Genomic DNA, 26,835 nt, shown 5'->3' with positions numbered 1-26,835 from the left:
GCAGCCGCAGCAGAGAGCAGCCAGCCTCGGAGCAGTGATACTCTTCTTCATTTCCTCTGTTACAAGTCACATGGTAAACACAAGCTCTGCCAACTGCAGCTACCTGCCTGCCTCTGTGTGTGTGTGTGTGTGTGTGTGTGTTTGTGTGTGTTTGTGTGTGTATGCAGGATCACCAACTCCCTACGTGTGAACAAGAGAGACAGAGAAGTGTGTGTGGGTGGGGTTCAGACTTTAGGTTAGATTGTATGTCTGTGTGTGTGTGTGTGTGTTTGTATGTGGGGGAAATGTACATGATTCATGGTTGTGTGTTCAGATGCACAGATTTGTGTGTGTGTGTGGTCTGTGTATGTGTTTAGTCAGGTTATATGTATGTGTGTGGAGCTATGTGTGGTTATATGCACAAATTCATCCTTGTCTGTGTGTGTTTGTGCGCATTGGTCCATGTTTATCGGTGTGCAGTTGTGCATACAGGTTTGTGTGTTAGTGTGTGAATGTGTGTGTGTGTGTGTGTATGTGTGTGTGTGTGTTTGTGTGTGTGTTTGTGTGTGTATTCCACAGCTGTCTTCTGCCCTCTGCTGATTGCAACACACATTTCCAGTCCAATCTAAAGATTGCTGACAGAAAGCAAAGTCTGTGCTGCATGGAAACAGCAGAAATTGATGTAATGTGAAAGGAGGGATTTGAATTCTTGAGAATTCTTGTTGGTTTTCCAGAGCATTTACACAGCAGCCAACACAATGTGGAGGACAATTTATTCCCTGTAGGCTTGAGCAAAAATGACAATAAAGCTGAAGAGTGGATGATCATCAAGCTTGAACTTTTGTTGTCATTTGTTATCATATGCATATCTGATTTACAGATTTTCTTGAACACCAATAACGTGTCCTTTGAAGACCAGTTGGTCATTAAATGAAAAATGGAAACATACATTCAAAGAGTCCAGTTTCTTCATGCCACCCTCACCGTCCCTTCTGATTGCATTTTAGCATGAATAATAGTGTTGTCCCAATTCAAACCTTTACCCTATAAATTGTTAACTTAGACTTCCACCTCTCCTCTGGAGAGCTACCCATCACACCTTGGCAATACCTGGCAGAAGAAATTAAATTTAGAATCACATTTCTTGTAAAATACATATATAGATATGCATGTGATACATGTGATCACAATGTAAAACATTTGAAGTCACAGAAAGGATCAAATGGATACTATGGGTGTTTCAATCAGATGCAAATAAAATCAAGACCATGTGATTTGGATTTCTATGACAATACATGGCAGCCACACACGAGGTAACAGAAGAATCTCACAGCCATAAATTGTATGTTTGAGCCAGATTAGCCCCCCAACGACCAGACCTACTGGAAAAACTACAGAGCAGCTTCACCAGGTGCAATCCAATAAGAAATGAAAAGCTCAGACATTGAGTTTAAAACACATAAAGTATAGAGCAGCTTATGCTTCACATACATCAAATCGATTCAACAACCTCAGGAAAAGTAAAACAAGGTGTATATTTCACTCTGTGGGTACTGTATTGTGGCAGAGAAAGAGGCGTGATTTACTCAGACAATGTCAACGAGCTACAGGTGCAGAGCTACAGGTTTAAACTCATCTTAAACCTTCACAAGCTAAACTCATGACACAGTGACCCCATATTGTTTCTGGCAAACCAAGAAAATCATGATCATGAGGTTTATATTTGATGAGAGGTTTAGGAAGAAACCTGAATCAAAACAACCAAATTTCACATATCTAAACTTTGTGACAGACCTTGAGCAAGAACAATAGCAGAAAATCAGACACTTTATCAACCACCAACCATGTCTGGCTGTTACTGTCTAATTCTTAAAAAGATTTGGCTCTTTAGTTGCCCGTTCTATAGTGTGACAGGACCGACTGTGATTAGTGAAGTAACTATCTGTATGGTGTCCAGAGATGACAACGTAAAGTACATTTCATGTTTTGCCCCAGTAATTAATTCAAACTGCCATTGTTTGCTGGTGCTATTCATTTCTGCTTCATGCATTATTCTGTTCTGTTTTATAGCCTTAACTTTGGTGTCCAAGCTGTCAGTCTTGCACAAATTGAACAAGCAGACTCTTAAAGCCATCTTCCTCCACATGTAGATTAGACATATTAGACTTGATGTCATTAGGCAAATAGTGGGTCTGTTTTCCAGCTGTCTGTCGGAGCTTTATGGCTGGGCTGTCAAGATTTTAGACAAATGGCTGTGAAGATGCTGAGAGAAAATCATAAAAAAAGATGACAGGGAGGAGAGGGAGGAAAAAGCAAAGGAGAGGAAAACAGAGAGAGATAATGAGACAGAAGGAACAAGGAGTGTAAATGGAAGAGGCAAAATCAAATATGGAGAAAGGAGTGGAAGAAGATCTTGACACCAACATGGAAGAAGGGAAGTGAAGTGTCAAAGAGGGAAAGACATGTGGATGAAAAGGTGATAGAGCATAATAGTGGGAAAACGAAAAGTGTGAGGGAGGGTGGGAGGAAGAAAGCCACTGGGAAGAAGGGAAAAATGAAGATGGAGTGAGGTGAGTAACATGTGATGCACAGAAAGTAGGAGAGAAGGAGAAAAAAATGGCAGGAGCGAGAGAAAGGGAGCTAGAACAATAGGGATGAGCACAAGCATGGTGACATGGAACAAGATCAGCACTTATTTGGATCATATTTCTGGCAGCCTGGTGAATGTAAGGAAATATTCACTCTCTTTTAGCTCTGTTTTGGTCTCCACCAACTCCTGGGGGAAATATCTGGTTCTTTAGCTGCTAAATACTGGACGCTGTGCGCTCGCTAGTGGCTAACTTTGTCTGTCTGCCATTTGGAGTTGGTTTCTAATGGACAGTATATCTTGGAGGTGATTTTTGAACATGCACTCTGAACAAAGGCTTCACCCCATTTCCCAAATACATTTTTGAGAGTCTGTGTTATAGTATACAGTGGGGTCCAAAGTTTGAGACAACTAGTCAAGATACTATCAAGATACTAGATGTCTATTTTGCATTTGTTTAAAATGTAATACTATTTTTTCATAACTAATGATAATATCACCTTAACAATTTTGAGTGAAAAGTTGACTCTTTGAAAAAGAATATCTTGGTATTTGGTATGTCCCCCTTTTGCTTTAATGACAGCATGCACTCGATCTAGCATGAACTCCACAAGTTTGGGTCAAAACCTGATGACCCATGTTATCCCAGCATGACTTGCCAATGTTCCCGAGAACTTCTTGTGATGTCACGGAGTGCTTGGCTTTCTCAGTCTTCAAGTGACCCCATAAATGTTCAATGGGGTTGAGGTCAGGTGACTGTGGAGGAAAGTCCATAACAAGCACATGTCCTTGGTCTTCTTTGTTCTTCAAGTAGCAAGGCTTTGAGGTGTGTTTTGGGTCATTATCCTGCAACAATATGAATCCTGCTCCACAAAGATGTAAACCAGAGGGTATAGCATGTCTCTGAAGAATGGAGTGGTACTTCTCCTTGGTCACGGTATAGTCAATGCAATGCAGAATAGGCAGAACACCCCCAGACTGGAATAATCCCAACATCATGTCTTACTGTTGGTTTGATACACTGTGGTATCATTCTCTCTGCTACTTGTCTCCTTACATACACCTTTGTCTTACTGCCATAAATCGCAAACCTGGATTCTTCAGCAAATATGACTTTTTTTCCAGTCATCCACTGTGAAATTTTGGTATTTCTTAGCCGACCCCAAGTGTTTGGCCTTGTTTCCCCTCCTTAGAATTGGTTTATAAACTACTACTCATCCTCTGAGACCATTACAAGAAAGCCTTCTTTTAACAGTACTTTTGCTGATTGGAGTCTTGCATTTTTTATTTAGCCAATTCAGTATCTGTAATGAAGTTGCTTTTGAATTTCTCAGGGAAGTTAGCTTAATGTATTGATCTTCTGAGGGTGTGGTCACTCTTGGTCTGCCTGATCATGCTTTGGATACAACTGATCCAGTTTTAGAGTTCCAAGAAACCTTTAGTCTAGCCATGAATTGATGCCGAGAAAGCCCCTCTTTGCTTAGAATAACAATTTGACCTCTGACACTTTCATTTAGTTCTGATGCCATGTTTCCCACTATCACAATGCTACTTGGTAAGCAACGATCTGCTGGAAACTTGAGGCACAGCCATATTTATAACAGGTGAACACTGGCTGCAAGTTGAGTTACTTGAATGATTTGCTTGATAAGTAGGTCACATCCACCTGAGTGTCGCCTGAAGGCACGATTAAATGGAAGAGATACAACTCAAGGAAATCTGACCTTTTGTACAAAGGAGTTAAGTTGGTCAAAGCCACAAATTTGCTTAAATTTGATTGCTGACATAGAAATAGTGCAGAATCTTAAATATTTCCTCTTCATTTTACATGTCAAACTTTCTGATTATTTCCAGGTTTAAATGAAAATATTAGATTTCCGATGTGGTCTCAGACTTTTGGACTCCAAAGTGCATACACCTTAACTCTACTACATTAACAGAAGCAAGGGTCATAAAAATGGCCTTTACACTTCTTGAAGTTAGGACCAAAAAAAGCATGTTGTTCCCCCAAGAATAGAAGCAGAGACGCACACCCTCAGTGACGCCATCCCAGTAAATGGATCTCACTGTGCAGGCATATTGAGCCTTATGGGCATAATGTATCTAGGTCTAATCACAACTGAATTTGTTTTGCCTCCTGTGTGTATCACACAGCACAGGAACACAAAATCCTCACACTGACAACAACAACAGAAGTCTACAATTCTGCCGTACTGAAAGCTCAATCTGTAAATCAAACACAAACAATACAAAAGACAGTTGAATAAACTATTTTGATATTAATTGGTAGGAACATGGTTACAATAGTAGGAGATGAAGGCAATCACAATTTACAAATGTTTTGGGGGATTTTCTGCCAGTAGTGAATCAAATTAGGGACAGGAACAAATGACAAATAGTCTAATCAGAGTATACAGAAACTGAAACACTTTTCAAGTCATAAACCTCGGTCAAAGTCAGTCTTAAATTGGGGTAAATTTTGTAAAATATTTGCACTGTCTGCACTGGACATCAGCTGGTCTACAAGCTCAACCTGACCTGTGTCCATTATTGTGCCATTTATCTTGTCTTTGGACCAAAGGGAGGCCTGCATGGCTGACTGAATGCAAGGCTAATGTCTTAAAGGTGTCTGAAAGCAATGGCACATTTTTACATCCAGAAATGTAGTTTTGTGTTACTTTTTCATTTGTCATTATACCATTTATGTTATAATCCTGTGCGTCCCTAACCTGCTGCCACTCTCCCAGTGGCTCTCTCCCTGTTTGTGTGTGTGTGATTGTGAGTGGAGACAGGTGTGCTGGAGTCAGAGCAGAGCCACACCAGCTGTACCTCAACATCGTTATCAAGCTCTCTACAAATACCCAGCTCTGCCACTACCGCCCTGCCAGATTGTAGCCTCTGTCTCAGTCAATGTAACAACACTTCAAGCCACTTCACTTGCATTTATCTAGTTTTCTTGTTGTTGCCTCTATTCCTGTGCCTAACCCTAATTCCTGTCTCCTGCAGTTCTGTCTTCTCTGTCTCCAGCCCCTCGTCTCATCTCATCAGCCCTGCTTCCCTGCCCTTGATCTCAGCTCTTCCCAGCTTCCAGCCGGAGCCCCAGCCCCAGTTTCCCCAGCCTCAGTTACAAGCTCAAGCTTTCCCAGATCTGCATTCCCTTTCCCTAGCCTTTACAATGAATACCTTTTTCCGATCACATCCCTATCTCCTCACCACTGAGTGTCCACACTTGGGCTCACCCGATCCATCCCACGTTACAATTTTACGTATGAATGGGAGGTGCACAGATTCATGTTTTGTGGTTACTGTTGCAGTTCCTTTAATACTTCACAATTTGGAATTAACATAGAAAGATTTCATCCTGTTTTGTGTTTTACTGCAATCTGTGTTCTAGTCGGGTCTCATTTGCTCTGGGATATTTATTTTACAGATGCAGGGAGCCTGTTGCTGTTGGAGAAAATGTTAAAACTCTCACTGAGGAAATTGTGAGGGTTCACAATTTCAGTAGAATAGTACTCATGTGTTACAACCCTGGTTAAAATTATACACACATAATCAGAACAAGGACAAGAATGTAGGGCTATACAAAAAAAAATCATATGCTAGCATTTAATCTCTTTAAAGAGACATACATTTACACACACACACACACACACATATAGTTTTGCTTTCTCAACATTTTTTTTTTACTTCTCTCTCCCTTTTCTTTTTGCTACTTGAATTGCTTTTTCTTTAACTTGTCTTTCTCAGTGACCTGGTTGCTTCTCCTTGTTGCCAGATGGAAATAATGAGACCTCGGAGCAAATTTGCTGCTCTATCACCTTGTTCATTATAGCATGATAATGACAAGATGTCCCATACTGTACTCTTAACACACTAACAGATAAAAGTAGAAGAATGCTACAACAGAATAGCAATGGCAAGATGTGTTAAATGAAGCACACAGACATACAAATAGGTTAAGTGCTGAAAGTCAGCGTTGTAACTCACAGGACTCTGGTTTCATGGTGGTATGTGCTGGTGGAAAGACCAGCAGTGATATGTGCAAAGGCAGCAGTAAAAAGGTGGGGCTACTTAAAAATAATGAGCTGCATTGGCTGACCCTCTACCAGCTGTCTCAGCTACTGATACAATAAATCTCATTACAGTGTAACAGAGCTTTATCTGTAAAATTTCAGTTCACCATCGAGATCCATCAGCCTCCAGACAAACAAATATGTAAGCTACAGCTTCTGAAATCTGAGGCGAAAACTCAGTACATCAAGCTAAAATATGAGGGAATGTCTCCGCTAAAGCTGGGGACTAAACCTAAAGACAAGCTGAAACCTACAAAGACTAGACATTCATTCTCTTTACAGCTCAGTCAGAATTTCCTCCATTTCAGTTGTCTGGTGCTCTAACACTACAAACCTATTTGCTCACCATTTTCTCTTTATTTTATGTTTTTACCAGAACGTCTACTTTAGGTGAAACACATGACTGACCCAGACTGGCACCAATCCACTCCAACTCGCTCCTATTGGTCGCCAAGCCCAAATCCTATTGACAGTCGTCTCAGCACTCATCATGTGTGTCCCTGCCTTAAGCTATCTCAGTGTAATTACAAAAGTGGAATTTGTAATTTATTAAGACTAATATGTCTGATGAGACAGCAGGAGATATAGTATGTTACTATATTCAACAGGACTGCATAAAAAATTAAATTAGTATTGAGTACTGAAATATAAAAAAATACAATAAAAATCTGGTGTACTGAATGAAAAGTCTGGTTTATTGATTGTCGCAGCCATGTCATGCTGGGCGGGTAGCACACAGTAGGGTTGTCTCAGCTTGTTTGCTGAAAAAGGGTGTCTAAGGGGGGTTGATGATAGAAGCAGGACTTTTACAGTACATACTAACACAGACTGTGTGCAGCCATAAAATAAAAAATGGCCAAACAGCAGTGTAGAGACATTACACAGATGTCACTATCAAAAATATTGCTTCATGGAGCTTCGATTGACTGTTGTCCACGGCTGGCTGTGCATCAGGCTCTTTCCTTTGACTTTAATAAATACCTGCAGCATCACACATCAGCAGAAACGATAAGTGTCTTTAAATTGAGAGAGTGATGTGCACATTTACGCACACGGCACAGCACCAGTAACTTCATTAACCCCCCGATCTGTCAGGATCTGACGGTAATTGTCAGTAAATCTGTGTTCTGCTACACATCTAAGGAGATATTTTAGCTTCACTTTTGTGTAGCGGTAGGAAGTGGTGACATGTCGTCCATATTTGTATACAGTCAATGGTGCGTACATGTGGAATTCGTCTGTGTCTGCAGACCCCCAGAAAGTATGAATGGAACTGTGTGCGTATAAAAAAAGTATAAAAAGGTCTTAACACACACACAACACACTTTTTGGCTCCCGCCCCCTGATTGTCTGCCATTTGGCAATAAATGTATGTATGAATAATGAATGTTATTGTCATATCCTGTCAACATTTGAGAGGATAGTCACAGGGAAATCTTGTTCTGGAAATGTTTTTTTCCTTCCAGGGAAGTCTGTCTGTATACAAAGGAAAGCAGGTTATGTAATGGACGAGTCACAAGGATGTCGATCAGTCACTGCAGAAAAATCATCTAATGCTAATTACCTATATGCTAATTAACTTTATGCTAAGCCTCTTAAAGCACACTGGCTAAAACCCAAACCTTAGATCAGCAGAAAACGTGTGAGTGTGAGTCTTCAGGTGTACCTTTGAATGAGTGTGTGCATGTGGATGTTGAATGTTCTGCTTTTTCAGCTGTGTGTGTCTGTGGTTAATGCTACCGTAAGAACTGTTCTGAAGTCAGTTCACCCTGTGTTAAACCCCTTTCTGCCCGGTTAATCTGCAGTTCATGCACCGAGCCAAGATCGGCCCTAATCCTAATCCTCAAATCTTATTTTCGTGGCAATTCCACATTCACCAAGCGGGACAGAGGGTGTGTGTGTGTGTGTGTGCGTGCGAGAGAGAGAAAGAATAAAGATACCCAACATGCTCCTTATTTGCTAATCTCACAACATTAAAAAGGACAAGATGCATTTTTATGAACCTGCAGCGTCAGAGAGTACATCACTTAATCCTGATCTTAATCCTGTTCAAGAGAACATGGCTGTAGAGAAACATCTATCATGCAGACACATTTAGAGACCTGGTTTACAGCTAAAGATGATTTAGTTAATTTATACAAATCCCATGAAGGTTACATTTTTGTTATTGTATCGTGCCTCATAGGGAGAAATACTCTAGAAGTTAACTGGTTTTACTAATCTGTGTTAATTTCACACCTACTCACACACACATATTAGCTACTGGCAAGAGATTAAAACACCCTTCACATGCTGATGTGCACATCCCATTTTTTTTATGGTTTAGGTTTACGGTTGCTTGTGATTAATTAAAGCAATGGTTTATCATAAACTGCAGCGTAGTGTACATTGAATTTATGACTTTAACGAGCAAACATAATGCCAGTAAAGCAGAAAAGCAAGATGTCTTAATTTAGAACATCTTGTGTATTATATTCTAAAGAAGACATGCTATAAAACCATTGAATAGTCTGAGAAAAAGACAACATTCAGAGCTCGATTCCTTGTCTTTCTCTCCACATTTCCCTCTCCATCAAAACTATGAGGCAATAAGTTGGAAGGGGAAAATGAATATTTCACAGCTTGTCTATCTGCAATATATCAAGATTAAATTTTGCTCCCTGCACCCCAACAGGCATAACTGCTAGATTTGAAACAGTAGCAACAGAGGTCCAGAGAATAACAATACAAAATCAGAATTGAAAATATTTTTTTTTTTTTATGGAAGAACCAAAGCGATACACGACCGAGTTTTATCAGTGTGTGATTGTTTACTTGTATTAATTACACAGTGAAGACAAATCTGTTCAATCAGCTGCATTGTGGGGAAGGACTTATCTCACCTGAGGATAGAAAACTGGTAAATGTGTGTCAACATGTCTGTGTTAAAAAGGCCTGCTTTATCAGCTCAGTCAATGTATTATCCAGATACACGCATAGATGCATAACACGATTAATTAAAAAATGAGTCCTTATCTTTAAACACACTCTATCATTTACCCAACCCTCCACTTATAGACTCTGCATTTTTATTTTAAATGCCTATCAAATCATTTTTTCCTGCATTGCTCTTTTGATTATCATCTTCACATCCTCCTCACCGCCCATCACTGAAGCATGACAGCAGATTCAGATTTCATTTATAATTACACTGAACATTTTCCTCTGGTCTGACCAGAGTATACTCATTAGCCACAGTGAGCTCGCACATAATCCCGTGCGTGCACACACATGTACTTACATATACATTACAGACAAAAGAACACTGGTGCACAGTGACAGAGCAAAGGACTTCATCTGGCAGAATTACAGCGCTTTCTTTGAGCTGTCATGCTTAATAACCAATCAAAACGTCCCGGTCTTACCGAATGACACTGACATGGTGTTCATTATAGTCAGATTTTGACAGTTTTGCCACCATTCAGAAGTAGAATCTTAAATCACAAAGTACAATAAATGTTCGGAAGTTGACACATTATTATTTTACTTGCCAGACAGGAAGTGTCTTTTTATGTAAATTAAGATATATTGATCCCTGAAGGTGGAATGATAACATCAAATTTTATATGATTTGAATTTTTATGTTCCTTTAAAGCAGACAGTTTTTGAGGACGAACAAGATTATACAACAAATAAGATAAATGTCCACCATGGTCAATGAGAAACTGCCGACTATTCAGAGACCCATTTTATTCAATGAGTGTTGAGATATGCAGTCTGTCTATATCAAATGGTTTTATCAGCTTGGACAGGCCATGAACATCCTGTATCACACACACACACACCATCGCTGACCTAAGAAAATACAGTTGTAGACTGACTGTTTTCTTTTTCAGTCATTTTCATTTTTCATGTACATGTAATGTATGGAAACCTGTGGTGGCTGTATTTTTATAAAGATAAATGTTTAAGTAGTTACAGTGAATAGATCATTCAGACCCGCAATGAAAAGATCAGGCTTTAATAATACAATGCTCAAAAATGGGATGTTCTGCCTCTACTCTAATAGTTTCTTATAAATGCCACATATACTGTGCAGTGCTGCCCACAATAGCTCCACTTATCATTGAGGTGACAGGCTGATAATAACATGGCTTTATGGCTAATGGCTCCCACACACTCAGGGCTTAAAATGTATTTCTCTCTGACTATATAGCTCCTACCCTCCTCCTTCTCAAACATGATGGGATAATACATCCAACATAAGCAATGATTCATGGGTAATGACTAATGTCAATGTAGATGGAGTTGTTCTTAGCCTGCAGCCAAAACTGCTACAAAATCAGTTTGCTCCATTATTTTGTTTGCTTTCATGTAAGATGTTTTCCTCTGCACATTGATCGTTTTTATTCTCGTCTGTAGAACTTTTAGTGTATTCTGTTTCAAGGTCCAGGTCCTACTGGTGCTTCTCAGCACCTAGAAGTTTCTTGGTGTCATATATATTTCCACTTTATTTACCATATATTCACTCTGTTTCTTTATAATGTAATTTACCATTGTGATGTCTGTCAACTCTGTCTACTATGACATGTATGTCTGTCCATCCCAGAAGAGGGATTCTCTGTCTTATGTTTCTTTTGTGGAGGTTTTCCTTATCCAAATTGTGGGTCTAAGGATAGTGGGTATAATATGTTGTGCATATTTGTCATTTTTTGCAAGTTTTTAATTATATAAGAAGATTGACTTGACTATTTTATTTTACCGTAGCTGTATTGCAATGCTTTCTAGTAGAAAGAGTTGGCTTATAAATAAGGATTATATAGTTTTTTTGAGATTAAATCATATTAAAAACAAATTATTCATGAAGCATCTTATGATGAAAAGAGCTTCAGTATGCTTTAAATGAACTGCGTCTGAAGGCATAAGTGTTTATAGATGTTGCTTATGGTAGGGTGAAGTAACCCAAATAATAGGAAAATAAATTTTAATGTTTTCATGTCCTTCATTAAAGAGAAGCCATATTGTCACTATTGTCAAACCAACATGTGATTCTGCTCATGAGCACAAGCTTGACATGAGTTCAAGCTGACCAAAGTTACTGTTCTTACTACCATCTTCTATTAGCCACATTACATGCATGCAGCTACAGTCAATATGTGTTCATTAAACAGTTGAAGCGATTACTTTTTTCATAAGACAGTCACAGTGTTTCCCCAGCTGTGATGAATGTGCACATAGAAAGAAGACAGATGTTACATATTATCATGTACGATGTCAGCGTGGTTTGTGTCATGTTGTTGAGCTCTGGGAATTCACCAGAGCAGGATTCCTTAGTTTACCTCCAGTTTTCTGTCCTGTCTGGTAGTTGATTGCATTCACCTGTTGTGCCAGATGGAAATCAGTCGCTGATTAGTCTAAATGACCACATCATTCACCACACTGTATTCTCATGCCAGAACCCATTATGCACTCAGGTGGCGCCAAAAACGCAGTTGGGGTTTGGTTATCAGGCAACAATATCATTGTAGGTGACACTCGGCGCATGACAGGATGACACATTAACTAGGACGTGATTGAATTTCCTGAAGCATCTTCTTTTCACTCTTTTTTCACCTTAAATTTACATTAAGCTTTTTTGACCCAAACAAAATCTTCTCAAAGAGCCAAACCTCTCAACTTTAAAAATGCCAGTCTTGTGACTGTATGAAAAACCAGACCAGCATGTCACAATGTCATGGCTTGAATAAAATGGAGCCATTGTTGATGTTATTAGAAACATCTGTGCTTTTCCTAAATTCAAAATGGAGCGCTGTGTATAGTCACTGTGGCTAAGCTAGCTGTTGATAGTCATAAATACCTCCAAACAGTAAGCTGGCTACTTGTTACACCACAATATATTGTAGTATACCAACATGTAGGTGAGGCCTTGAAGTTTTTTAGAAATTAATTCTTGCTGGAAAAAGTTTAATCGGTAAAAAAAGAAAACAGACTTGAATCACTGACTAGTTGTATGGAGCGCTGAGGCCACAGGACTATATGTTGTTGTGAGTTTTGACAGTCTGGACATTCGTCTGCCGCTATTTTTTATCTCTTCAGTGAAGTGGAAACATAAGTGGACATTTAAGTTACATGCTCCATGTATGTCATGATTTAATTGCTAAGTCTTTTTCCACTGCACTTTGTCTCATTTTGTTTTTATCGATTTGGCCAATATTTCCAGGTTTTTTGTGTGCAAATTGAAAAAGCAAATAAAAACAGTTGAAGGGAAATGCACATAATGACTTAGCAGGTTTTAAAAGGACGCACACACACCCAGGCATTACCATTAGTCTTCATTAGCAGCAGCACCTATAACCCTTGATCAAATCACAAAAAATGATGTTGTGCCCTATCCTTAGCAGTGCGTGAGGTGGGAAAAGATGTACGCATATTTCAGTTTTGATGGAAAACAATTTAAACACACACGGCATTTTAACATTTATCTGCATTAGAGTGGACAAAGCCCTGAAGGCAGCTTTTATTGACAATACAGCACAGGGCAGAATGTCAGAGTTTGAGAAAATAGCCAATGGAAGAATTGATCAATCAGCCAATATCAGGTTAGACAAGCTTGTCCCTGATTACACAGCTAGAATGAAAACTACAAATATCGAAAACCAGCTTGGCTCTGAGCCATGATCCATGGAGTACTCTGAGAGTCTTTTCTCTGAGACCTTTTGTAGCGGTGATCTTGCAGCATCATCTCGCTGTCTCCTCTCTTCATTCTCATCCCTCTTCTTTCCCTGCTGAGCGTCTCCACGGAGTCCATATGTGTTTTTCTTTCTTATTTTTTACATTTCATTACTCTCCCCTCACCTGCTTTGGTCTGTCCCTGGGGACATGTTGGCAGCAGTGTGTGTGTGTGTGTGTGTGTGTAAGGTTGGAAGAAAATGTAAGCATCTCCCTTCCCCCAAAGAATTTCAGTCTGGTTATCGACAACCTGATCTCTCCTGCATTAGTGTGTGTATCATCGACTGTATGGTGTGTATAGGTAGGAACATATGTGTGTGTGTGTGTGTGTAAATCACTGTCCCAGCTGATTGTCTGGATGTGTGTGTGTGTGTGATCACTCAGGCGTGCTGCTGAGAGCCCTGTAAGCCATAAAAGACCATATACGCCATCAAATGAACAAGGTATTTCAATGTGAAATGAACCATGTATATGAGTGTACATAGTGTACGTGTGCATTAATGTGTGTGTGTGTGTGTGTGTGTGTGTGTGTGTGCGTGTGTTGTGATCTATGTGGGTGGAAAATTTAAGGACAAAGTTACATTATAACCCACAAAATAACTTGAATTCAAAGGTGTTTGTGTGTGCGTACACATGTATTCTACATGTACTATTGTATTTTTTCGTGTTCCTCACCTTTTATATATGTGTGTGTATCTTTCCTCATGTATGTATATGTGCATACATTCAGTACAGTAACTGTGTGTGTGTGTGTGTGTGTGTGTGTGTGTGTGTGTGTGTTACGGTCCACTAAATCACATCTTGCCGTTATTATGGTATGGTGAAGATGAATTCGATACTTTCATTGTGTGTGTGGTTGCTTATCAAAATGTGTGTGCGTGTGTGTGTGTGTGTGTGTTGGACAAGGGTAAAGGACATCTTGCCATTATCATGCAGCACTGAACTGTAGCAGAGCAGCAAAATGGCTCAAAGGTCAAATTAGTTCCATCTGAAAATAAGAAGAAATGGGAAAGGCTGTCCGTGCAAGTGTGTGTGTGTGTGTGTGTGTGTGTGTGTGTGTGTGTGTGTGTGAAAAGGACCCTAGAAGATTTATCACCATAATGTTAGAGTTTTATGGCATCCGTAGCGCTTCAGCAGATGGCACGATGGGCGCCTTCCCTACAGTATACTGGTTGCTGTCCTGTCTGTTAAAATAGCTCTGACCATAAAGGACTAATGGTGGTGGTTGCGTATCTGCGTGAGTGAGTGTGTGTGTGTGTGTGTGTGTGTGAGAGAGAGAGAAACGCAGCAACAAAGAATGTGTTTGTGTGTAACATTTAAAGAAAGAAACAGTGTACTTGAGTACTCTTAAGTGTGTGTGAGCGAGGAAGTGGATGTTTGTCTAGTTAAGTGAATGAGCTGCTGGGCACTGTTTCAGCATCATGACATCATTTACCCTGAGAGGAGACAAGAACATCCAAAAGTGTTTCCTCTGTTAAATTGTACTGGCAGCGTGTTTGCGTGTCTGTATAGGAGCATGTTTTTGTGTACCTGGTATCTATCTTAGCCTGGAAGATCATGTTCCTCATCAGCCAAACTGATAAGGAACATCATGACTGCAGAGAGCAAATATCAATATGTGTATGTGAAAAAATGAAGCACAAATCGTGCGTCAGAGAGATTACTCAGTGAAATGGCTTTGAAGAAGACGCAGCTGCCAAACCTGCTCCTCAGAATACGAGTTGAAAATATGTTTTTCAGACTTTATACCAGAATTAAAACCTCACTCTGAGGCCGCCATTCAGGCTGCTTTTACCATCTCTCTGGATTATGAGTTTGGGTGGGCAGAAAGCTTTGTATGCAATGTTGAAGCGCAAAGTAAATATAAAGGCGGATCACAGCGTTTCTCTCACAACAATTTAGTTTACATTGGGTTATGCAAAGCAGGAGGTGTAATTCAAATAACAATGCAGAAAGACAAGTGAATCCAGTGTTGAGGTTATGTCACAGTTTGGTTTGGAGCAGATGAGTCATCATCATTAAAATAAATGAGAATATTGGAATAACGTGATAATGGAGAATTTTAAAGGAGATAATGAATATTGCTTTAATTGGTAATAGTAATGAGTATTCCTGAGGTTGAAATCATCATTTGTTCATTTGTTTAAAATGATTAAAGTCTGTTACGGAACATAAGCAATATATATATAATCAGAGTTGTCATTCATCATTCATCATTTCTCTTCTCATCATGCCAACTTCTGCATCAGTGACGTAGCGTCCTGCTGACGTCATTTTCAGTCAACATGCGAGCTGCAGTAGATGTTTCAAGGATTAATTAACTTCACAGATTTCATTATGATCAAAGACGTATGCTGACGTGAGAGTTGTTATGTAAGTAAATAGACTTACAACTTGTTCAGCTGTGTCAATCTCATTCATGATTGTCTGCCTTTTCTGTTGCTATATTTTCATGGCTGTTACCGATGTGAACATCCACCTAACAAAGCTCTGATTGGTCAATGGTTTCTCCAACTGAGAGAAAGAGTCATCAATGGGAACAACACCAGAACCTATTTGATGTGGTGAACAAATCACAGAAGTGTGCAGTGATTCAGAGGTCTGGAACCACACTAAAGAAGTGTAACATTACTGCTTCCTGTTGAAAAGTGGATCCAACTACTTGTTCCTTGCACTCTTGTATTGTTTTTCTCTATTTGTTTTATGCAGAAAGAAAGAATATGAACTGACGATATGATCGAGTTGGCTAACATGAATCCAAGGAAAACTGTTCCTGTTTTGACAAAACAATATCACCACAAGGTCAGTTAGTAGCTGTTCTGGAGCTGTTCTGACTGACTTAGAAGGTTGAGACTGTTAAGCGCCTAGATTAAAACCCTTTACAATGGGAAGCATTCACCTTGAGCAAGGCACTGAAGCCTCTAACTGCTCCAGAATGCTTAAAAAGAGCATGTATGCTCCACTGGCTTTCCCTGCACAAATCCAGGTTTGTAATGGAAATATTACTACGAGCCAGATTCAAAATCACAATGTCAGGAGTTACATGACATGCTCCTTCAACCCTTTTGTCCACATGGCAGAGTCTGTTTTAATGATAGGCTGTGAAGCATTAGCGCCGAGCCGAGGGAGTGTCAAAGTCCTGCTCAGCTGTCAGAGCTCCTCTGTGAAACTGTGGATGGAGACGGAGCACGACTGTAATTACAACACTTGTCATTTATGTAGAAAAGACCAGAATCAGAGAGTGATAGGGGAAAGATACAGACAGTTCGTGCTGTATTGGCTTTTTTACAAACCTAACAGTACAGTTATATGTGCTGAACTGGATGTTCAGCAGATCAATAGAACAATATCTCCAGGCCAAAAATCACACCTGCAATTTCTGTGATGAGAAACAACATGTGTTGTGCTGTGACTGAAGGGATAATTAAAAGGATAATATTTATAACAACCATATTTTTTCTAGTTTTGGCCATGATTCATTCTAGGAAGTATCTGGAAACGATCTGGGAAACACAGTGACACCACTAAACAGGAGTCAGACAGAGCAAAGAACATGAACAATCATGACATTTGTAAACAGCTTACTTTTGGTTTTACATCCAAACAACCTGGTTTAGATCAACTTTTGGCTGCATTACAACCTGTCTGATCATGTGACTGCTTGTGTTTTTCGCATGTTATAGCCACATGTTTTCAGATCTCAGCAATTTCTGTGTTAAGTATATTTTTTTATTATAATCTAAAGAAATGATGGACAAAAGTATGAAAAATAAGACAAGTTTTAATTGACCAGAGTTAAGTCAGTTGGTTTATAACCAGATCTGAAGGTTTTTGCCAAAAATTCATGAAACGGCAGACAACATATTCTACTGCAACAACCACCCCTGCAGCTGCTTGGTGGTCAGCAGTCAGGCGACTGAGCTGAGCTGCTGCCGGGGGACATTCACCTCAAAGGTCAGTTGAAAAAATAAAAAAAAACTGACTCCCCCTCAAAACACAATACTGAACTACTACAGCAGTGTGTGATGGCAATAATAGTATTGAATTATTTATTGATAATTTGCCTTTTTTGTGTTACTGCAGTGGTTCTGGTCAGCAGGGAAGCTGAGGATCTGTGTGAATATGAAGCAGGGTGCTGCTGAAAATTAACAAACATGCTCAGTAAACCTTTTTACTTGTAAATAAATGTTTTAAAATATTCTTGCAGAAAGGGTGGCAATCACATAAAAAAAATCATGTATCCTGTCTCAATGTTACAGGTGGCTGTAAGAGAAAAAAAAAGTCACACAAAGTCAGCATTTTTGCAAATTTGGCAACAGAGAAAGGCAATTTAAAGATTTTCCTCATTGTGTTTTACCTCATAAACAAATGTGTATTCCACACACACATTTTGTTTAGTTGCCCTTCTTGGTGGAAGCAACATTACTAGTCTCAGTTGTCTGGAAATGTTGCTGGTGGTCCAATGACCCTTCATTGCCCCTGACCTTGAGTGGGGGGATACAAGCGCTCCTAGCCAAGCTAACAGACACACTGATGGACAGAGAGAGAATAACAGGATTATTTTATGGTGGTTGTGGTTCACTGATCTTAATTATAGTGTACATGGTGTGGCTCACAGCTGCATCTCTTCATGTCAAAGAGAATTAAAGTTACAGGAGTTCAAAGTAACTTTAATGTTCGGCTGCAAATGCCCACAGCTCTGCATGGTTTCCACTTTTATCAGCTCACTAACTCTCCTCAGTCTGGTTTCCACCGCAGGCCAGGGCTTACTCATTACACTGTTTACCGAGAGAGGAACAAACATATTTAGAAAATGTTTTCTAATACGCAGGTGCCTCTAAGCAAGGCTCTGAACCCCCACCTGGAAATACAACAACCACAGTGTTGTATTTCCAGCTTGTTTCGCTGCCCCCAAGTTGCCAAAAAATAAATCAATACTGCTCTAACAGAGTGCTGTGATATGAGAGAGTGTAAACAAACAGTAACAAACCTTCATTTGCTTCCTCTGCTGACTCCCGAGAGGCCCCGCTTAGCCTAGTTTGGTGCTTTGGTGAAGATGGTGGTTGTTCAGGCTGATCCTGTTTCAGAGGCATTTTGCCTGGAGGAGATTTTTACATCACAGTAGTGACAATGTAATGTAACATGATTTCTTCTCTTTCCTGTTCTTTCTTTTTTTTTTTTTTAAATCTCTCCATCCCTGATCTTCCTCCACCCTCTTTCTTCCCTCTAAAGCTTTCTTCACACAAGAGGAGTATTATCTAGGGAATTATCCCACAACCTCTACATTTCATTGAAAGGCAATCACACTGGACAATTAAATCCGCAGAACTCACCAATGACCCTGACACACCAGTGTGCAGTAAGGTCGAGGCTTTACAGTTCATCAAGCAAATCTTGACATGCTGCATAAAAAAAAATAAAAAATAAAAAAAAACTTCCCCCGTGGATTCCACTAGATGCTTCAGTTTTTCAAGAAGGTTGAAATTTGCATTTAGAAGAGGATGCCACAAATTGCCATCCGTATTTTGGTGAAAACAAGGATGAAGGATGTGCACATGGGAGATTTGAAATCCCTTGGACGGTTTTTGCAGCAGGCTTGGATAACTATCAGAGCCCAGTGTGGTGGAATTGCTTAAGGGTTAAAAGCAGTCAAGCTGCAGAGGAGAGAAAATGGAGGGAGGGTGAGGGAGTTTATATAATGTGACATTTCAAGTACAGCTTTACTGTAAAGTTAGCCCCAATGGCAACACTAGAGGTGTGTGTGTGTGTGTGTGTGTGTGTGTATGCATGTGTTTGTGTGTGATATCCCTGCTGACATTACAGGCTATTGAGTATAACCATTATGCTGCTGTGAGGGAAGATTAGTTTGTCAGACGAGGCGATAGTTAATTCTTCTATCATTTAAGATGCTGACACTTTGGATAAAACCGATATAAAGAGAGAGAGAGAGAGAGAGAGAGAGAGAGAGAGAGAGAGAGATAGGCTCGATGAGTTCCCACCGGGCTGATATAACCTAAAGACATGAAACAATTTGTAGCAATAATGGAGATGATTTATGATTATGATTTTAATCCTGTCCTGTATGGTAAACAAGACCGAGCATCTACAGCTATGCTAGCAGCTCTGTGGGGCTTTACGTAGGCACAGCGCTGCTTTGAGCTTAAAGCTAATGTGCTCACAATGACGACGTTAACTCGCTGATGTTTAGCAGTTATAATGTTTACCATGTTAACTGTCTGAGTCATCTTGCTAAAAGGCAAGTTTATCTGTGTAGCACGTTTCATACACGAGAGCAATTCAAAGTGCTTTACAAAATGCATTTAAACATTTAAAAAGACAACAACATTAAACATTAAAATGCCAAATTAAAGGAATATAAACCTTTTTAAATTAAAATTAAAAACTCAACAACAGAGACATAAATACAGGATAAGTAATAGACCAGAAATACAGTTTAAGTGTAGTAATATGTTGCCCAAAATGCAACAAATTAAATAAAAATCTAGTAAAGACACAGATCAATTGAAATCACAGGAGTATTTCAGGTTAGATTTGAAAGGGTCATCGGGAACCGCTGAGGCTGATGGGAATATCATTAGTGTAGCTGCTGTATTTGCTCATAAACCAAAGACTTTGAGATATTTCAGTCTGAACCAAAGTGGGGACCCAGTGAACAGCCAACAGACCGACACTGACATCCCTGGAGGCTAGAGCGGCTAAAAAAAAAAATCCACCATCCACCTGCTCTTATTCCCTCACAAAGATCCAATCTCCCTCATGTCAGGAGAGACTGAGGCAGTGATGGATTTTAAATACATTTTCAACACATCGACATCAGGAAGGGTGAAATTGTAAAATCTTGACCTTATACAGTCCACATCACTGATAACTTCATTGAATTTCATTATCCCTCCTGAGATGGAAAATGTTGGTGGTGAATTAAATTACTTTCCTACATAACACTAGTGTGTAGTAATGGGGGTTTCGCACTGATTTCCATTTTTCTCAAGGATATTGTGTTGATACATAGTGGATGTTCCTTTGCTTGCTCCATCTATAGCATTGTTGCTAGATGAATTCACAGATTTAATCCACAGTTAGTATTGTTTACCACAAAGAGAGATCACTTTGAAAAGTCAGATTCTTTTCCCCAGCTTTGAACCCTGATTCTTGTGAATTAATATGTTTAGCCAGCTCAGAAGGGCTGTCCTAATTCAAGGAAAAGATTTCAACAGAGGAGATTTTACGGAGGGCGCAGCATTTCTTCCGAGGACGAGCGCTTCTATCGGATGCGGAAAGTGATTCTGCTAAAGGGAAATGATGATGGCGACGTTCTCCCTGTAGCTGAGCGGCCATTAACTGCGGGATTTGAGCCATGCATCACAAACAGGATGTTTAAAAAGACTACTGGTTTATGCTGCGTGAGTCATTGCGGATGGATCGAGAAAACACGACGAGTCCTCTCTGTGATCATTATCGATCTGGTTTGGCCGTGGCCTGATTAAAAATATCACTTAGATGCAGTGTTGTTGTGTTGTTACAAGTGTTTGAGTATATGGAATAATTCATAAAAGTGTGTGTGTGTGTGTGTGTGTGTGTATGTGTGTGTTTCTCTACATCTGCTTGTGTGCATTGTTGGGAATCACTGTCATATTGTATTGTAGCTGAATCTCCAGACTCAGACTGTCCCATTTATGTTTCTCAGAGATTTTCAAATTTTATGATCTGTTCCCCAATCAGAAAAAACTAGAAATAACTCAATTAATGCAAACAGAGACACTAGGACTGCCACTTAAAAACAAGTTCAAATTTATGAACATGCTTTTTCTACTGTAACTGGAACTCGGTATCCCTTTTAAATCATTTTTATCTTATTGCATCATCTTAATGTATTGTTTTTAATATTGTTATACTGACTTTTAAGTTTTGGATTTGTATTATTTTTATTTGTTTGTTTAAAGTACTTTGTAACTGTGTAAATGTGCCATATAAATAGTTATTATTTGTTAATTAATTGTATGAATTAATACCAACACAACCTACATAGCATAATCATAAACTACTATAGAATGAAATAATAGGGCCTCGTTTTACTGTCATGGGTCTGTGTGTCAATATGTCTGATACGTGAGTGTACTCAGTATCAGCTCTGATTATATAGTATGCAAAAGGAGAGAAGAACTATGTAAAAAAATGTAAGGTATTAAATGACAATTGATTTTTGAGATTTGATTCACAGATATTAAATCGGTTAGAAAATGACCATCTTCTGTCTATCACCCAGTTGGCTGCAGACGTTTTAATTGAAGGTGCAGGAGGTGAAAATAGGACTTTCAGCTGTTTCTATAAATTTGTTTTAAGCATATAAAAAGTTTTTTTTAATTAACTTTTATGATTTTGCATTTGTTCTCAGTATATTATTATTATTATTATATCAAGAGTCAGCCTATCTTGAGATGTTGTCTCAGGTGACTTGTTTTATTCAGCCAAAAATCCAAAGATACTCTGTTTCCATTGATATACAGAAAGTAAAGCAAAAGTTGGAAACAGATTGTGGTATTTTTCTGCTAATTTTTGCTTGGAATTCTTTTTTTTTAAAACGATTAATTGATTATTAAAGTACTGTAGTTGCATATTTATTCCTGTGGATCCACTAATCATTTCAGCTCTAATGTTTAAACACCTTCTCAAATACACAGATGAAACTTTCCAGCAGTAGACAGCTGACTGCTCTGATTTGCACCTCAGCCACAAACTTCTGCACACACTGCAGAGAGAGATGTTGAACTGTCACCTTGACCTCAGTAAGTAGCTGTCAGTCATTGACTATCTGTCTTTACATTTATTCATCCCAAGCCTCTCTTTTTCTTCACTTTATCTGTCACTGTCATCAAAACCCAATCTAAATCACAACCTTATCATTTTGCGTAGTCCAACCCTTTTTTAAATAACTCATTTTCTAATGAAAGTCTCTCTCTCTCTCTCTTTTGCTGCCTCTTGTCTTCAGTTCTGACACTTACTCGCTCTCAGCTAATTGTGAGCCCACATTTAAAACTGGAGCCATTTTTATCTCTCTGTAAATTATTTATCGGCTTACATTATTCAATAAGCGTAATAAGTGCAGAATGCTGGTTAAATGAATAATGGAATGGCAATCATTTGAAAGACACATCTCTCACTCGGCCTAACTGGCAGCAGCTTTTGCATGACTGCAGGGTGTTTGGTCTGCCTCCCAGAGCCGTGCTGTGCTCAGCCGTGCTCTGTTAGCTTATGTTATGTTGTTGACTGATACAAGTTTTTGCTGGTGAATGAGAATATCAGTCCCATTTATTATATTGAAACCATAGAAACTGTATATTAAGGTAGTATGTTGCTGCCAACATGACCAAAAACAATTAGCCTGGTTTCTTGTTATGCGGAGAAAAATTTCTCAATTTTTCACATTACAAGATATTTTTCGTGTCATTCTGAGATATTTTCTTGTTATTACTATAAACCTAATTATTCTGTGTTTTTCAAGAAACTTTTCTTGTAATAAAAACGTATTTCTTATCTCTTCTCATTATTACAGGATAAGTTGTTATAACAAGAAACTTCAAAATCTCTTTACCCAAGCATTTAAATAGCTTTGCACTTGCTCTCTGCTGCACTTTTAAAATGTTATATTTTAATTTATTTTATACATTCTTTGCTTTAACTTGTTCTTATCATATTTTATTCTGATTATTACACCTTCTATGTATTTTAGATTCACTTTATCACTATTACATCAATGTTTTTTCTCTTTTTTTTCTACATGCTTTTGTTCTTTTATGTCCTCGTCATATAATTTTTGTTGAAAAACACTTTGAGCTGCGTTTCTTGTATGAAAGGTGCTATACAAATAAAGTTATTATTATTATTATTCTTCCTTGTTGGTGTGGAAATAAATGTGGCTCCTGAATTATAGTAACAATTTACAACAATTGATTGCGGTGTACAAAGAGTGTTGGTTTGAAAACTATTGGGCATGGGAAAAGACATCTCATTATTGTTGTCACTGCCAAATCTCTACCAAATTTGAGCCTTTTATCACCTTCAGAGAGTGTTTGAAGTAAAAACCATTCAGTGGCAGTCGCTTATTTGCTAATTTTTTATGCTTTTGACAGCGAAGCAGGGGGCCTGTATTATACTTATTCAAAGGAAACAAAATATCAAAACATTTATTTGAAGTTTCTCTTTCACTTCCTCATAATGATGGTTGGACAGTGAATCATCAGTTGATATCAAAACTGCCTACAGGTGTGTTCGTCCATCTGTGCATCTGTGCACAATAGGACATATTTCAGCCCATGAAAAGGAATTACATGGTTGATAAAAAACAAATTGTCTTCCAGTTTCATCATACAGTATGAAAGTAAACTAAACTTAACCAGACTGTGATGTAAACATGATAAATAAGACCTTTTCAGATGAGTCCAAGCTGTGTCTCACTGTGTCATCGCAGTGTCAGACAAAGTGAGTCATGATGAATAATCCTGGTTGTGGTTGGCTCCCTGCAGATGAAAATGTGATGCTGTCTTCAGTTTTGGCTTCTTGGCCCTACTCCCTTTACCACTGTGAAAGATGACACAGTTTGTCTGACATTAAGAGACTTTAGCAGAAAGAGACAAATAGCAGATAATAACTAAATATCCAGAGAGATGGTGGTGGGCAGCAGGGTGAGGTTCAGGTAAAGTTTAATGTTTAATTTATTTTAATTTTACACTTCAGTGGAAGTTTTACTGTTTGAATTCTGTATAATTGAACACAAGGTACAATGTCAGGATATTCAAGCACTTGAAGAGGAATGTTTATCCAGGATGTTTCAAATTTAGATGACATGAAAATGTGGCCTGTACTTCATCACATTTTCACAGCAGATTAAGTGAAATAGGAAGGCTCAATGTCTGAACTAAACAAACACCCAAAAGAAGGGATTTATGACTTTTTTGCAAGCTCTACAAGTTCATGAAAAGTCTACATTTAATGGTGCTATTCATGATCCAGACAGGTTTGGGGGAAAGTTAAAAACCCTACTAACTGTGTGGTGTACTTTAACAACTTTTGCACATCTATGAAGCTGATATCCCATCTAAGGGAGTCTAAGGGCCTTTTGAAATTTTGAAAGGACCTTAATCTCCTCAGAAGTAGAAAGGCATTGACATGACAGTGATCCACAGATTGCTAGGCAGACAACACAACAGTCACCTTGGTGAGCTCTTGTGCTGTCAACCGTATTGATGAACATTTCTCAAAAGAGAGTGAGAAGTATAGGTTGTCACTGCCCAAGGATTGCAACCGAATGCAACACCCAGGTGGGCGTATTTGTTGATTTGGTCAACATGATGATTACACTGTATCAGACTCAGAGCATACTTCAGAGTTGAGCGACATTGCTGTCAAAAATGTCTGGGTGTTTCATCACTACTATGCAGGAGTGCTGGACCAAGAACAGCAGAACCTAAACAGCTTCAGTGTTGGGTGTTAGAATTAATCTGTCCTGAAAAAGTGGAGAAGATTACTTCAGATGGAGGCCAAGAGGAACGACACAATAGGTCGAAATGTCACCCAGATACAACCTACAGTTGCGTTTGAGTGAAAGATGATATATAGTGGCTGTAAACTTTATGACCCGGAGTAGTGGCACAGTTCAGATGACATATGTGGACAGTTTCCCTCATTCGGAGAAGGAGGGGTGGATGGAGGACAGTGGACTTTGCCACAATAGACTGCTGTTTGTTTCCTGTTTCTAACCACAAGTGTCACAGTTTTTTAAAAACTGTAACTACACTCGTCCTCTAACCTTTTAACCTTAACCTCTAACGTTAACAAAGAGATCTTTTTAACCCAAACCAAGTGGTTTTTGTGTCTATCTTTACATTGTCATCATCAAACATAATTATTTTTTAACAGTGATTTGTAATGGTTGTAGAAGATAACGATAAATGATGTCCTACCGATTACTGCAGATAGGGGTACTAGATTAGAAAACACTCTTATGTGTTGTTTTGGAGTGCATGGTCAAAAAACATATTAGATTGTTTAATTTGGAGGACTTGTTGAGATGAAGATGGCTTTCTCTTTCCAACTAAAATCACATTTAGTCATCCCTTTTTGCTGTCAAAAATAATGTCAGCGTTATTTTAGATCTCCTGTCAATGATAAGAGAAAAAGGTTTTTGGGGAAATATTAGAAATGCTCCTTTTCCTCCCAGCTGGCTGTTGGTTTGATTGACAGCAGCTTTGTTACATAACACAAAGGAAAATCATGACCAAGACCTTCGTGGTTTCAGTAGGATACAGTCTAATACAGCATGGAATCATGGCTTTCAACACTATCTCTCCCCAGTGTCCCTACTCTATAGGTTAGTTGCCCTTTTTCCTTCTTTTATCTTGCTAACGTTATGACTGAATGATTCCCTCTCTTCTCCTTCTCATTTTTCTCATTCTCTCTTTTTTCTCTGCAGGTGTCCATATGTTTTTCCCCTTATGCATTCACCCTTTCTTTCTTTCTTTATATCTCATTAGCTTTCTCTTCTGCTGCCTGGCATCTACACACACTACCACTTCCTCTCAACTTTTCTGCTTCTACTTTTCCTATATCCCTCTTCTTTTTGTGCTTTCTTTCTCTTTTTTAGGATCCATTTCTCTTTAGGTGGTCAGGTCACCCCTGCTTGTGGGTACTGCTGGCTATTACACACACCCACCCACACAGCTCTCCCTCTGTGACTAACAATGCACTTATGTACTTACAATTCCCCTGTTTCCCCTATGCCCTTTCTCCTCTTCTCCTTTCTTCATCCCCCTTTCGCTTAATTTGCTTAATCGTCTTTTTTTCTTTTTTTCTTCTACCATGCTATAATCTCTATATATGCTGTAATCTCTCTCTTCTTCTTGTTCCTGTTTCCTTGTTTCCCGCCTCTCATGACTACCACCCACGTCCTTTTCCCTTCTCACCTCCTCCTTCCTTTTGATGTTTCCTCTTTTCCATATTTTCCTAATTCATCTCCCCTTTTAGTTTTTAATTTATGCCACAATCACTTCCTCTCTCCTCATTTTACCATCTGTCCCCTCCCTTTAAAGGGAACATATCATGCACATTTCCACATCTATATTTTCATGGGGTTCTACTGGAATATCCTTGCATGATTTACAGCTCAAAAAACTTCTAATTTGCATAAAGATCCAGTATTAGATAAATTAGCTCTTGTCTCTTTAAAGCTCCCCTCTACTCTGTTCTGATTGGCCACCTCCTGGAAGCTTCCCCTTGGCAGACTTCAGGTGGCGCTAGAGGCTACGTAAACAGTAGTAGTAGGATTTCACTTATTTTTCTCATTCTTTGCTCGAAATGGAAACTTCTCAAATACACCTGTACATATTCCAGCCTGAATCCAATCGAAAATATGCGATCTGATGTCAGTTTGATGGGGAAGTAGAGGTAACTTTCCACGTACGTTCACCTCAA

General features: G+C 39.0%; 1 long non-coding RNA gene across 1 annotated transcript; it reads right to left on the bottom strand.

Annotated features, from left to right (window-relative positions):
* Positions 1 to 17,713: 17,713 nt before the first annotated feature.
* On the bottom strand, positions 17,714 to 23,940 carry LOC122997438. Its single transcript, XR_006407210.1, has 3 exons — positions 23,794 to 23,940; positions 18,341 to 18,448; positions 17,714 to 18,128 (listed from the first exon to the last, which is right to left on the bottom strand). It is a non-coding gene; the product is annotated as an uncharacterized LOC122997438 (long non-coding RNA).
* Between the last annotated feature and the right edge of the window lie 2,895 nt (positions 23,941 to 26,835).

This window comes from Thunnus albacares, chromosome 14 (assembly GCF_914725855.1).
Source record: "Thunnus albacares chromosome 14, fThuAlb1.1, whole genome shotgun sequence".
Lineage (NCBI taxonomy): Eukaryota > Metazoa > Chordata > Actinopteri > Scombriformes > Scombridae > Thunnus > Thunnus albacares.
Note: the sequence above shows the minus strand (reverse complement) of the source record. Positions and strands in the feature narration are given on the sequence as shown.